This window comes from Nomascus leucogenys, chromosome 4 (genome assembly GCF_006542625.1).
Source record: "Nomascus leucogenys isolate Asia chromosome 4, Asia_NLE_v1, whole genome shotgun sequence".
Lineage (NCBI taxonomy): Eukaryota > Metazoa > Chordata > Mammalia > Primates > Hylobatidae > Nomascus > Nomascus leucogenys.
Window position 1 is genome coordinate 109726731 of NC_044384.1, and position 12617 is coordinate 109739347.

The 12617-nt window shown below is 37.9% G+C and overlaps 1 protein-coding gene and 1 pseudogene across 1 annotated transcript in view; one reads left to right on the top strand and one right to left on the bottom strand.

The window, feature by feature from the left end:
• Window positions 1–12617, top strand: part of ULK4 (unc-51 like kinase 4) — a 718037-nt gene that overhangs the window by 195801 nt on the left and 509619 nt on the right. The gene's annotated exons all lie outside the window — the stretch shown is intronic.
• On the bottom strand, window positions 854–1524 carry LOC100583987 (annotated as a pseudogene).

Below are 12617 nucleotides of genomic sequence, written 5' to 3' on the forward strand. Positions count from 1 at the left end.
ATAAACATTGTAGTTTTTTTTTATTAAAAAAGCAAAAAGTATTTTAATACATAATAAAAATCAAATTCAGATAAATTCAGTGTCTGTGTCTGGATCATGTAAGAAATGGATGATTTTTCTTTTGTCTCTAATTTTCGGTATTTTGCAGTTTTTGTAACTTACGTGAATACTTTTTTTTTTTTTTTTTTAAACAGGGGTTTCTAGACTTATTTCCTGGCTCTCATTTCCCCACCATCCCCCTTTTTTAAACTAAGATTAGAAAATACTCATTAATATCAGCTTTCCTGCCCTTCCCCAAGGTTCTCAGCACCCCCCACCAGCTGGCTCAAGGGACATGGATTTTATTTCTGCACAAAGAGGGACGTGGGGGGAAGGAGATGTATAGCTAAGACCAGAGAAAGCTTGTTAGCCAGGGCTTGGTCTGAGAATCACTCCCCTCTCCCTTTCAGGGGTCAGGCCTAGATTAATCACTTGGCCTTTGATACTAACCACCTGACGGTTGTTATATGTTCTGTGTCTAGTTTTAAAATGAAAACTGAGGCTTGTGCTTAACATGCACACATTTTGAAGACAGACCTGAAATGTGACCTTGGATAAGTTTATTAACCTCAGTTTTATAAATCTGTATTCACACAAATATAAAGCGCCTAGGCCATCACAGCAGAGCTCTCCATAGTTCAGTGGTTGTACCAGTAAGACATCAGGGATTCTTCAGAAGCCAGCTTTCAGACCTCTCACTGTGTTTTGAGATCATTATTATCAATTTGGATTTAAAAAACAAGGGCCCCGTAAAACCCTTGAAGTCTTCCTCATCTCAGGTTTTAGGGATGCCACTTGCATAAAAATGAGTGGTTCACAAGGTCACTGCCCCTAGAAGCAGGCACTGGAAAGAAACAGGCAGCTCTTCATTACCCCAAGCAGAACCTCTGTCAACTTGCCCGTTGATGGGTTCCATTTGCCTGGGCTTGGAATCCCAGAGGGGAAGAACCACCTTTACTGGAGAAACAGTCCAAAGCCTGGGGCTGGAGTTGGTGGGGCAACTCTTCACTGTGCTTGCACCTGGGCTGGGGCAGGATCCTGAACCTCTCGGGGGCCGTAGCCCGCGGAACGTGGTCGGCTTGTTGGTGAAGGGGTGCCACTGGCCCTGGATGCTAGGGTTGTCGATGTGGAAGGGCTTGCAGATGCGGATCACGTCCAAGGCCGACTGGTCGGCCAGCTTCTGCACCAGCGTCGAGATCTCCTCTACCGACTTGCGGTGGATGCTCTCCTCGCGCACAGCCCCGTTAAGGTATTCGGCCACTACTCTGGGCACGCAGCATGGACGCGAGTTTACATATATTACGACCCCTGGGTTCCGTCGGGCAAAGTCGATCACCTCCCGCTCCACAAACTCCCTGGCACCGCGAGACGAGGCGCCGTCGGGGCTGACGCTGAAGCTCAGACGCTGCAGCTGCTGCACGTAGCGACCCAGTCCGTTGTGGAGACGCTGGCCGAGAAGCGGCTCAGAATCCCGCGCGCCGTCATAGCTATGAATACATTTTTGTGAAGAAAATTAACATGCTTCAACTTTTTAAACAACTGTGTTTTACTTATGCGGACAAAAAGTATATCTTTAAATCATTCACTAAACAAAATAATATACAATATTAATAATATCCTTATCCACATGCTAATGAGTATAAGAAAATAATGTATGTATGATGACAAATCCTTTTTTTAAACCATTGAAACAACATTAATATGGAAATGAACATATTTCACAGTTAGCCAAGCACACTGCATTTACGTCTTAGCTTGGACCTATACAAAAACTTCCAGTAGCTCTTTCAATTTTCAAAACACCATTAAGGGATGTGAGGGCAATCTGGCTATGACATCTGTCGCCTCATTGATCACCAGGGTTCATTCAGCTGATCTGACTGGCTAGGCAGATGTCCCCTTCCTCCCTCATGGCTCCATGTGTGTCCCAACCAAAGCCCTGTGATTGATCAGATCCTTCCTTGATTGAGGAGGTCCATACTTCGGTCAAGGGTATACAGGTAGCTGTGCTCCCTTGCTAGAACCTCCAAACAAGCTCTTAAAACACCATTAAGATTAAGAAAATTTAAAGAGAAAACAATAAAAGTCTAACCAGCTTTGACATCATCCATATTTACCTCCCCTGTCTTTTATCAATGCATAAACTCACATTTTTACTTAGTCATATTCTGTGGATACCTGTGTAATCTGGTTGTGCTTTTTCCTAGAAGAAGCCTTGCTAGTTGTGGGATTGGTATGAGGTGGAAGGCTCCCCAGGAGGGGAAGGTATCAAAAATGTTTTGGTTTCTTGAGGCTTCTGTTTCCTCATCTATAAAATAAATCCAATAATATCTTCCTTAAAAGAGTAATTAAAATAATATATTTAAATCACCTACCACAGTGCCTGACTTAGAGTAAGCATATAGTAGATATTTTTCTTTCCCTCATCACACTTTCATATTTTTAAATGGATTTTTTTTTTTTTTTTTTTTTTTTTTGAACGGAGTCTCGCTCTGACACCCAGGCTGGAGTGCAGTGGCGTGGTTTTGGCTTACTGCAACCTCTGCCTCCCAGGTTCAAGCAATTCTATGCCTCAGCCTGTCGAATAGCTGGGATTACAGGTTCCTGCCACCACACCCGGCTAATTTTTGTATTTTTAGTAGAGATGGAGTTTCACCATCTTGGCCAGGCTGGTCTTGAACTCCTGACCTTGTGATCCACCCGCTTTGGCCTCCCAAAGTGCTGGGATTACAGGCATGAGCCACCACGCCTGGCCTAAACGGATTCTTATTCTTACAGACTTTGTGTATCTTTGACTACTCACTTAAAACAACCATGTTTTAATTTGCTTATTGGTGGTAGAGTCCTTTTATCAGTTGTTTCTTGTTCATATCATTTTGTTGTTTTACTGGAGTGTTCATACGTACTTTTTAATTGATAAATGTTGTTTATAATAAAGACAGTGATTCTTTGTAATACATTCTCCAACATAATATATTCATTTTGAAAGATAAATAGTATTATAAGATTGCTTCCTCCACTCCTTACTTAAATTTTTAATTTGGAGTCTTTCTAGTGTAAGAAATAAAGTAAGGATATCATTTAATGAATAGTCTGTCTTTTATCTTTTCTAGAGTCTTAAATATACTTTTCTTTGTTTTCCTCTCTGTGTTGTCCTTTCCACAACAGTTTTCTTTTTTTTTATTATTATACTTTAAGTTCTAGGGTACATGTGCACAACGTGCAGGTTTGTTACATATGTATACATGTGCCATGTTGGTGTGCTGCACCCATTAACTCATCATTTAGCATTAGGTATATCTCCTAATGCTATCCCTCCCCCTCCCCCCACCCCACAACAGTCCCCGGAGTGTGATGTTCCCCTTCCTGTGTCCATGTGTTCTCATTGTTCAATTCCCACCTATGAGTGAGAACATGCGGTGTTTGGTTTTTTGTCCTTGAGATAGTTTGCTGAGAATGATGGTTTCCAGCTTCATCCATGTCCCTACAAAGGACATGAACTCATCATTTTTTATGGCTGCATAGTATTCTATGGTGTATATGTGCCACATTTTCTTAATCCAGTCTATCATTGTTGGACATTTGGGTTGGTTCCAAGTCTTTGCTATTGTGAATAGTGCCGCAATAAACATACGTGTGCATGTGTCTTTATAGCAGCATGATTTATAATCCTTTGGGTATATACCCAGTAATGGGATGGCTGGGTCAAATGGTATTTCTAGTTCTAGATCCCTGAGGAATCACCACACTGACTTCCACAATGGTTGAACTAGTTTACGATCCCACCAACAGTGTAAAAGTGTTCCTATTTCTCCTCATCCTGTCCAGCACCTGCACAATAGTTTTCATAAGTGAATACTCGCAGATTTATACTTAATTTTTATGTATAGTATACAGATTTATACTATATTTTTATTTATTTGGACAAAAGCCTTCAGTCCTTACCTCAGGGCTATGAGGAGTGTTATTGTAATTATCTCCACTGTATTTTAAAGTTGGAGAAACTGAATCATAGTAGTTATTCTGTTAAGAAATATGGCATTTGAAGTCAGGTCTTCCTGACTCCAAAGCTCAAATTCTTTGCCAGCATATTATACTGCCACTCCATTTATTCAAGTGCACTATTATCACTCAGTAAAAATCTGTAGTTTTCCTTGTCTAAGTCCTACCTTTCTCTTTTAAGTTTTTTGTTTTCTTTGTAGGGACAGGGTCTTGCTGTGTTGCCCAGGATAGTCTCGAACAATCCTCCTGCTTTGGCCTGCCAAAGTGCTCGGATTACAGGTGTGAGCCACCATACCTGACCCACTTTTTTTTGTATGGTTTGTATTTTTGTTGCTGTTTATTAATGAGATTTCAAAAGTTATACTGTAATTATAGTAGAAACTATGGAGTCTTCAATCTTTATGGTTATCTAGTTACTTTACTAGGCATCCCAAAAAGAAAAAGCACCAATTGTATTTTTGCCGTGTTTCTGGACTTGAATTCGTAAGTGCTAAATCTGTTTTTAAGAAAATGTTTGTTTTAATATAAAGTTTAATAAAATGCATTTAAATATACATAAACATTTTTAAAGCATAGCTAAATCACTTGTAAGATTATATTTTCTTTAAATTTATACACTTTCTCATTTTCTCGGTTTATTGTTTATACCAAAGTCTTATGTTTTGCTTCTTGTCAGGGAGATGTAAATAGGTGTCCTTCTTTGCCATGAATACTTTGAAAACTCCTCATGGATTACAATAAGAAATGTATTATCCTTTGGGTAGCACAAAACTTTGGGTAGCTTTCAAGTGAGTAACAGTAGACTTTTAGAAAGTTTCTTCTGAATTGACTGCCATGTGTATTTGTTAATATTTGCTCTATGCTTGGAATTAAACATTTAAATAAAATGAAAAAGACAGACAATAATAAATGTTGGTGAGGCTGTGAAACAACTGCAACTTTCATATATTGATGGACAGTAAATTGGTACAACCACTTTGGAAAGCCATTTGACAGTCTCTAATAAAGCTAGGTAGATGCTTACCTCTTATTGGAGCAATCCTCCTGGCAGGTGTATACCCAAGAGAAGTGAATGCACATGTTCACAAAAAGACATTACAAGAATGTCCATAGCAGCTTTGCTCGTAATAGACCCAAACTCCAAACAACCCAAATGTCCAGGAGTAGAATGGATATGTAAATATTTCTATAGTCACACAATGGAATATTATATGACAATAAAATACCAACTACTACTATAGCTAACATACACAGCTTTCACTCCATTATATGGAAGCCAGCAATGGTAATTGCCCTCTTTTCATTTCTTTTCTTGTATATCTTTGCTATCTCCCCTTTTTTCTTGATTATTTTAGCTAGTAAGTTATCTATTTTGTTCATATTTTTCAAAGAGCCAGGATTTTGATTTATCACTTTCCTTAAAAATGTTTTTTCCCGCCTCATTGATTTCTGCTCATACCTTTCTTGCTTTATTTTGGTGTACTTTGTTGTTCATGTTTCAGCTTTTTGTGTTGGAGATTTAATTCATGTATTTTTATTCTTTTATTATGGGTATTTATATTCTTTTATATAATTATGGGTTACATATTTTTTCATTTCTACTTTTATCCTATCCCATATGTAGTTGATAGGATTTGGCTCTGTGTCCCCACCTAAATCTCATCTTGAATTGTAATCCCCCCGTGTGGAGGGAAGGACCTGGTGGAGGGAGGCGATTGGATCATGGGGGCGGTTTCCCCCATGCTGTTATTGTGATAGTGAGTGAGTTCTCACAAGAGCTGATGGTTTTAAAGTGTGGCACTTCTGGCCAGGCACAGTGGCTCACGCCTGTAATCCCAGCACTTTGGGAGGCTGAGGCGGGTGGATCACAAGGTCAGGAGATCGAGACAATCCTGGCTAACAGTGAAACCCCGTCTCTACTAAAAATACAAAAGAAAAATTAGCGAGGTATGGTGGCGGGCACCTGTAGTCCCAGCTACTGGGGAGGCTGAGGCAAGAGAATGGTGTGAACCCGGGAGGCGGAGCTTACAGTGAGCCGATATCGCGCCACTGCACTCCAGCCTGGGCGACAGAGCGAGACTGTGTCTCAAAAAAAAAAAAAAAAAAAGTGCGACACTTCCTGGCTCTCTTGTTCTCTCTCCTGTCACCATGTAAGACATGCTTTGCTTCTCCTTCACCTTCTACCATGACTGTAAGTTTCCTGAGGCCTCCCTAGCCATGTGGAACTGTGAGTTAATCAAACCTCTTTCCTTTATATATTACCTAGTCTCAGGTGGTATCTTAATAGCAGTGTGAGAATAGGCTAATACAATAGTGTTTTTCCTGTTAGCTTTTTATTTTATTTATTTTCTTATTTTTTAAACTTAAAAAACCATTTTAAATTCTTTTGGGTAGATAGAGCTAAAAATTAAAACAGCTGAACTCATGGAAATGAAGAATAGAATGATGGTTACCAGGAGATGGGAAGGGTATTGGAAGGGAGAGTGGGGGTGGTTAATGGGCACAAAAATATAGTTAGCTAGAATGAATAAGACCTCGTATTTCTAAGTTTTGCAGTTTTGGTTTGTATTTTCTCTTAAGATTTGTTTAATGCAGAGTTAAAAAAATTTGCAGGTAGAAGGGCTTTTTGGATTATTTATGTTTTAATTTCTAGTTTTGTTTGTTTCCCTGAGACAGGGTCTCATTCTGTTTTCCAGGCTGGAGTGCAGTAATGTGATCATAGCTCACTGTAGCCTCGACCTCCTGGGCTCAAGTGATCCACCCACCTCAGCCATCTAAGTAGCTAGGACTACAGGCATGTGCCATCATGCCTGGCTAATTATTATTATTATTATTATTTTTAAGTAGAGAAGAGGTCTTGCTATGTTGCCCAGGCTGGTCTGGAACTCCTGAGCTCAAGCAATTCTCCTGCCTCAGTCTCCCATAGTGCTGGGATTACAGGTTTGAGCCACCATGCCAGCCTAATTTCTAGTTTTATTGCATTGTAATCATAAAAATTATTTTTACTTTGTGGAGTATATTAATATTTTTTCATGATCTGTTATATGATCAATTTAAAGGAACATTCTATGTTAAGTAAAAGATATATGTTCCGTTATTTGAATATAAAATTTGATATCTACCCATAATATCTAATCTGTTGTTTGTTATTTAGCTCTTCTATATCCTCACTTATTTTTGTTCTTTTGAAATCTCAGACTGACAGTAGTGTGATAAAATATTTTATTGCTTTATTGCTTCTTGTATCCTATGTAGTTTTCACATTAGAAAGGTGGTTGCTATACTGTTTAAGGCATAACCCTCATTACTATAATCATTGCTGTTATACATTGTTGTGAATGGTATATAATACATAATATATACATATATTGTATGTATAATAAATCTATGTATATACATATAATACATATACATATATGTACGATAATATATAACATAATAAATAACAGTATATATTTTATGTATATATTATATATACTATATTATATTTTAATTTTAAAATTTATGTATAATGAAATTTACTTTTAATGAAATTTACTTCTGTGGGGACTCAGTTCTATGAGGTTTAATATATGCATAGACTCTTGTTACCACCACTAGAAAGATACAGAACAATTCCAGTTTCCCAAAGAATGACCTTGTGCTGCTTTTTTCTTAGGCAAACCACCCTCCATCCCAGTCCCTGGCAATCATGGATGTTTTCCCTGCCCCTATAGCTTTATCTTTTCTGGAATGTCATATAAATGGAATCATACTGCATATAATCTTTGTAGCTGGTTTCTTTCAGTTAATACAGTGCAGTTGAGACTCATCCATGTCACTGCATGTATCAGTAGTTCATTACTGCTGAGTACTGTTTCATTATGTGGATGTACCACAGTTTATTTTTTCATGTACACATTGAAGGACATGTGCACTGTTTTCGGTTTTTGACTGCAGATTAAATATCCCTTATCCAAAATGCTTGAGACCAGAAGTGTTTCAGATTTCAGTGTTTTTGGATCTTGTAATATTTGTATATACATAATGAGATATCTTGGGGATGGGACCCAAGTCTAAGCACAATATTTATGTTTCATATACACCTTGTATAAAATAAGGCGAAGGTAATTTCATACAATATTTTAAATATTTTCAGTGCATGAAACAAAGTTTGTATTAAGTAATTATGTGTGGAATTTTCCACTTGCATCATGTCAGTGCTCAAAAAGTTTTGGATTTGGGAGCATTACAGATTTCAGATTTTTGGATTTGGGATACTTAATGTGTATTATAACTAAATATTGCTATTTTTGTGTACAATTTTTGTGTACAAGGTTTTCTGTGAACTTAAGTTTTTATTTCATTAGAATACTTAGGATGGTTGAGGCATATATGATAGGTATATATTGAACATTTTAATGAAACTGCCAAACTGTTTTCCAGGATTCCTGTACCATTTCTGCATTCCCACTAGCAATGTATGAAAAACTTCAGTTGCTCTACATACTCAACCGTTTTTCATGCTAGTCATCTAATAAGTTCATAGTTATATCTCACTATGATTTTAATTTGCACTACTGTAATGATTATGATATTGAACATCCTTGAATCTATTCGACAGATAGTATTTTCTTTGGTGAAATGTCTGTTTAAATATTTTGTTCATTAAAATTTTTTTCTTAATTTTGAGTTTTGAGAGTTCTTTATGTATTCTGCGTACAAGTATTTCCTGTCAGTATGTGGCTTGTCTTTTCTTACAGTGTCCTTCACAGGGGAGAAATTTTAATTTTGATGAAGTTTACTTATATTCAGTTGTATAATACATTTTGGGTTAATTTTTGCATATGGAGTGAGGAATGACTGTAAGTTAACATTTTTGCATGTGGTTGTTCAGGTGTTCCAGCATCATTTGGTCATATGATTATCCTTTTTCCAATGTTGCCTTTGCACCTTTATCATAAACTAATGGACCATATTTCTAAACTCTAGTTTGTTTCCTTGTTCTATGTGTGCATCATTTTGTCCACACTACATTGTTTTGATTACCGTAGTTTTTTGTGTATCTTAAAATTATTGTGCAATTCTTGCATATCCCCCCCCAATTGTTTTGCATATTCTAGTTTTTATTTACCTTTCCATAGAAATTTTAAACTTAGTTTACATCCACAAAATACCCTGTTGGGATTTTGATTGAAGTTGCATTAAGTCTATGGGTCAATTTGGGGAGAATTGGTGACTAACTTGAGTCTTACTACATGAACATGGAATGTCTCTTCATTATTTATATATTTAAAAAGTTTTCTTTCATCACTGTTTTAGAATTTTTAATGTACAGATTCTGTAGAAGTTTTGTTAGGGTGAAAGCGATACTTTGTTATTGTTACTGTTGGAGCTATTGAAAAGTGGTACTTTAAAAAGGATTTATTTTCCAATTGTTCATTATTGGTATACTGAAATATACCAGGTTTTGCTAAACTCACTTATAGGAGCTTTTTTTGTAAACTCTTTGGGATTTTCTAAATAGATAATCATGTCATCTGCAAATATTTCTTTCGTTCAAATCTAAATGTCTTTTATTTATTTTTCTTCTTCTACTGGCTATAGCTTTCAGTAAAATACGGAATCATGGGTGAAGAGAATGAACATCCTTGCTTTCTTCCCAGTTTCTGGGGAAACACCTAGTTTTTCATCATTTATTTTTTTATTTTTTTTTATTATTATACTTTAGGTTTTAGGGTACATGTGCACAATGTGCAGGTTTGTTACATATGTATCCATGTGCCATGTTGTTTTGCTGCACCCATTAACTCGTCATTTAGCATTAGGTATATCTCCTAATGCTGTCCCTCCCCCTCCCCCCACCCCACAACAGTCCCCGGAGTGTGATGCTCCCCTTCCTGTGTCCATGAGTTCTCATTGTTCAATTCCCACCTATGAGAGAGAACATGCGGTGTTTGGTTTTTTGTCCTTGCGATAGTATACTGAGAATGATGTTTTCCAGTTTCATCCATGTCCCTACAAAGGACATGAACTCATCATTTTTTATGGCTGCATAGTATTCCATGGTGTATATGTGCCACATTTTCTTAATCCAGTCTATCATTGTTGGACATTTGGGTTGGTTCCAACTCTTTGCTATTGTGACTAGTGCCGCAATAAACATACGTGTGCATGTGTCTTTATAGCAGCATGATTTATAGTCCTTTGGGTATATACCCAGTAGTGGGATGGCTGGGTCAAATGGTATTTCTAGTTCTAGATCCCTGAGGAATGGCCACACTGACTTCCACAATGGTTGAACTAGTTTACAGTCCCACCAACAGTGTAAAAGTGTTCCTATTTCTCCACATCCTCTCCAGCACCTGTTGTTTCCTGACTTTTGAATGATGGCCATTCTAACTGGTGTGAGATGGTATCTCACTGTGGTTTTGATTTGCATTTCTCTGATGGCCAGTGATGATGAGCATTTTTTCATGTGTTTTTTGGCTGCATACATGTCTTCTTTTGAGAAGTGTCTGTTCATGTCCTTTGCCCACTTTTTGATGGGGTTGTTTGTTTTTTTCTTGTAAATTTGTTTGAGTTTATTGTAGATTCTGGATATTAGCCCTTTGTCAGATGAGTAGGTTGCAAAAATTTTCTCCCATTCTGTAGGTTGCCTGTTCACTCTGATGGTAGTTTCTTTTGCTATGCAGAAGCTCTTGAGTTTAATTAGATCCCATTTGTCAATTTTGGCTTTTGTTGCCACTGCTTTTGGTGTTTTAGACATGAAGTCCTTGCCCACACCTATGTCCTGAATGGTATTGCCTAGGTTTTCTTGTAGGATTTTAATGGTTTTAGGTCTAACATTTAAGTCTTTGATCCATCTTGAATTAATTTTTGTATAAGGTGTAAGGAAGGGATCCAGTTTCAGCGTTCTACATATGGCTAGCCAGTTTTCCCAGCACCATTTATTAAATAGGGAATCCTTTCTCCATTGCTTGTTTTTGTCAGGTTTGTCAAAGATCAGATAGTTGTAGATATGTGGCATCATTTCTGAGGACTCTGTTCTGTTCCATTGATCTATGTCTCTATTGTGGTACCAGTACCATGCTGTTTTGGTTACTGTAGCCTTGCAGTATAGTTTGAAGTCAGGTAGCATCATGCCTCCAGCTTTGTTCTTTTGGCTTACGATTGACTTGGTGATGCGGGCTCTTCTTTGGTTCCATATGAACTTTAAAGTAGTTTTTTCCAATTCTGTGAAGAAAGTCATTGGTAGCTTGATGGGGATGGCATTGAAGCTATAAATTACCTTGGGCAGCATGGCCATTTTCACGATATTGATTCTTCCAACCCATGAGCATGGAATGTTCTTCCATTTGTTTGTATCCTCTTTTATTTCATTGAGCAGTGGTTTGTAGTTCTCCTTGAAGAGGTCCCTCACATCCCTTGTAAGTTGGATTCCTAGGTATTTTATTCTCTTTGAAGCAATTGTGAATGGGAGTTCACTCATGATTTGGCTCTCTGTCTGTGATTGGTGTACAAGAATGCTTGTGATTTTTGTACATTGATTTTGTATCCTGAGACTTTGCTGAAATTGCTAATCAGCTTAAGGAGATTTTGGCCTGAGACAGTGGAGTTTTCTAGATATACAATCATGTCATCTGCAAACAGGGACAATTTGACTTCCTCTTTTCCTGATTGAATACCCTTTATTTCCTTCTCCTGCCTGATTGCTCTGGCCAGAACTTCCAGCACTATGTTGAATAGGAGTGGTGAGAGAGGGCATCCCTGTCTTGTGCCAGATTTCAAAGGGAATAAGGATGATGTTAGCTGTAGGTTTTTTGTTTTCTACTTGCTTTGTTTCAGATTAAGGAGGTCTCTTTTATTCCTGGTTACTGAGAGTTTTTATCATGAATGGATGTTGAATTTTGTAAAATGGTTTTTTTATTAGTAATTGATATGGCTATGTGGTTTGTCTTGTTTCATCAATTAATTATGATGAATTACACTTTATTCTTTTTTTTTTTTTATTGAGATGGAGTGTCGCCCTGTTGCCCAGGCTGGAGTGCAGTGGCGCGATCTCGGCTCACTGCAAGCTCCGCCTCCCGGGTTCACGCCGTTCTCCTGCCTCAGCCTCCCGAGTAGCTGGGACTACAGGCACCCGCCACTGCGCCCAACTAATTTTTTGTATTTTTAGTAGAGACGGGGTTTCACTGTGGTCTCTATCTCCTGACCTCGTGATGTGCCCGCCTCGGCCTCCCAAAGTGCTGGGATTACAGGCGTGAGCCACCGCACCCGGCTGTTGAGGAGTTTTTGCATCTGTGTTCCTAAGGTATACTGTCTATACCTCCTTGTCTTGTATAACTAAGTGACTTGGACCTTTTTGATGTCTATAAATGCTTATTTAATGATAGTTCCTTCAAATTGAGCTGTTACAGTACAGTTTACCTCTCCCTCAATTTTGCTTTGTTTTGTTTTTTGTTTTGGTTGAGTGGTATCTTAATACGTTTGGGCTGCTATAGCAAGTTACCTTAGACCGGGTAATTTGTAAATAATGGAAATTTATTGCTCACCGTTCTGGAGGCTGGGAAGTCTAAAATCAAGGCAGTAGCAGC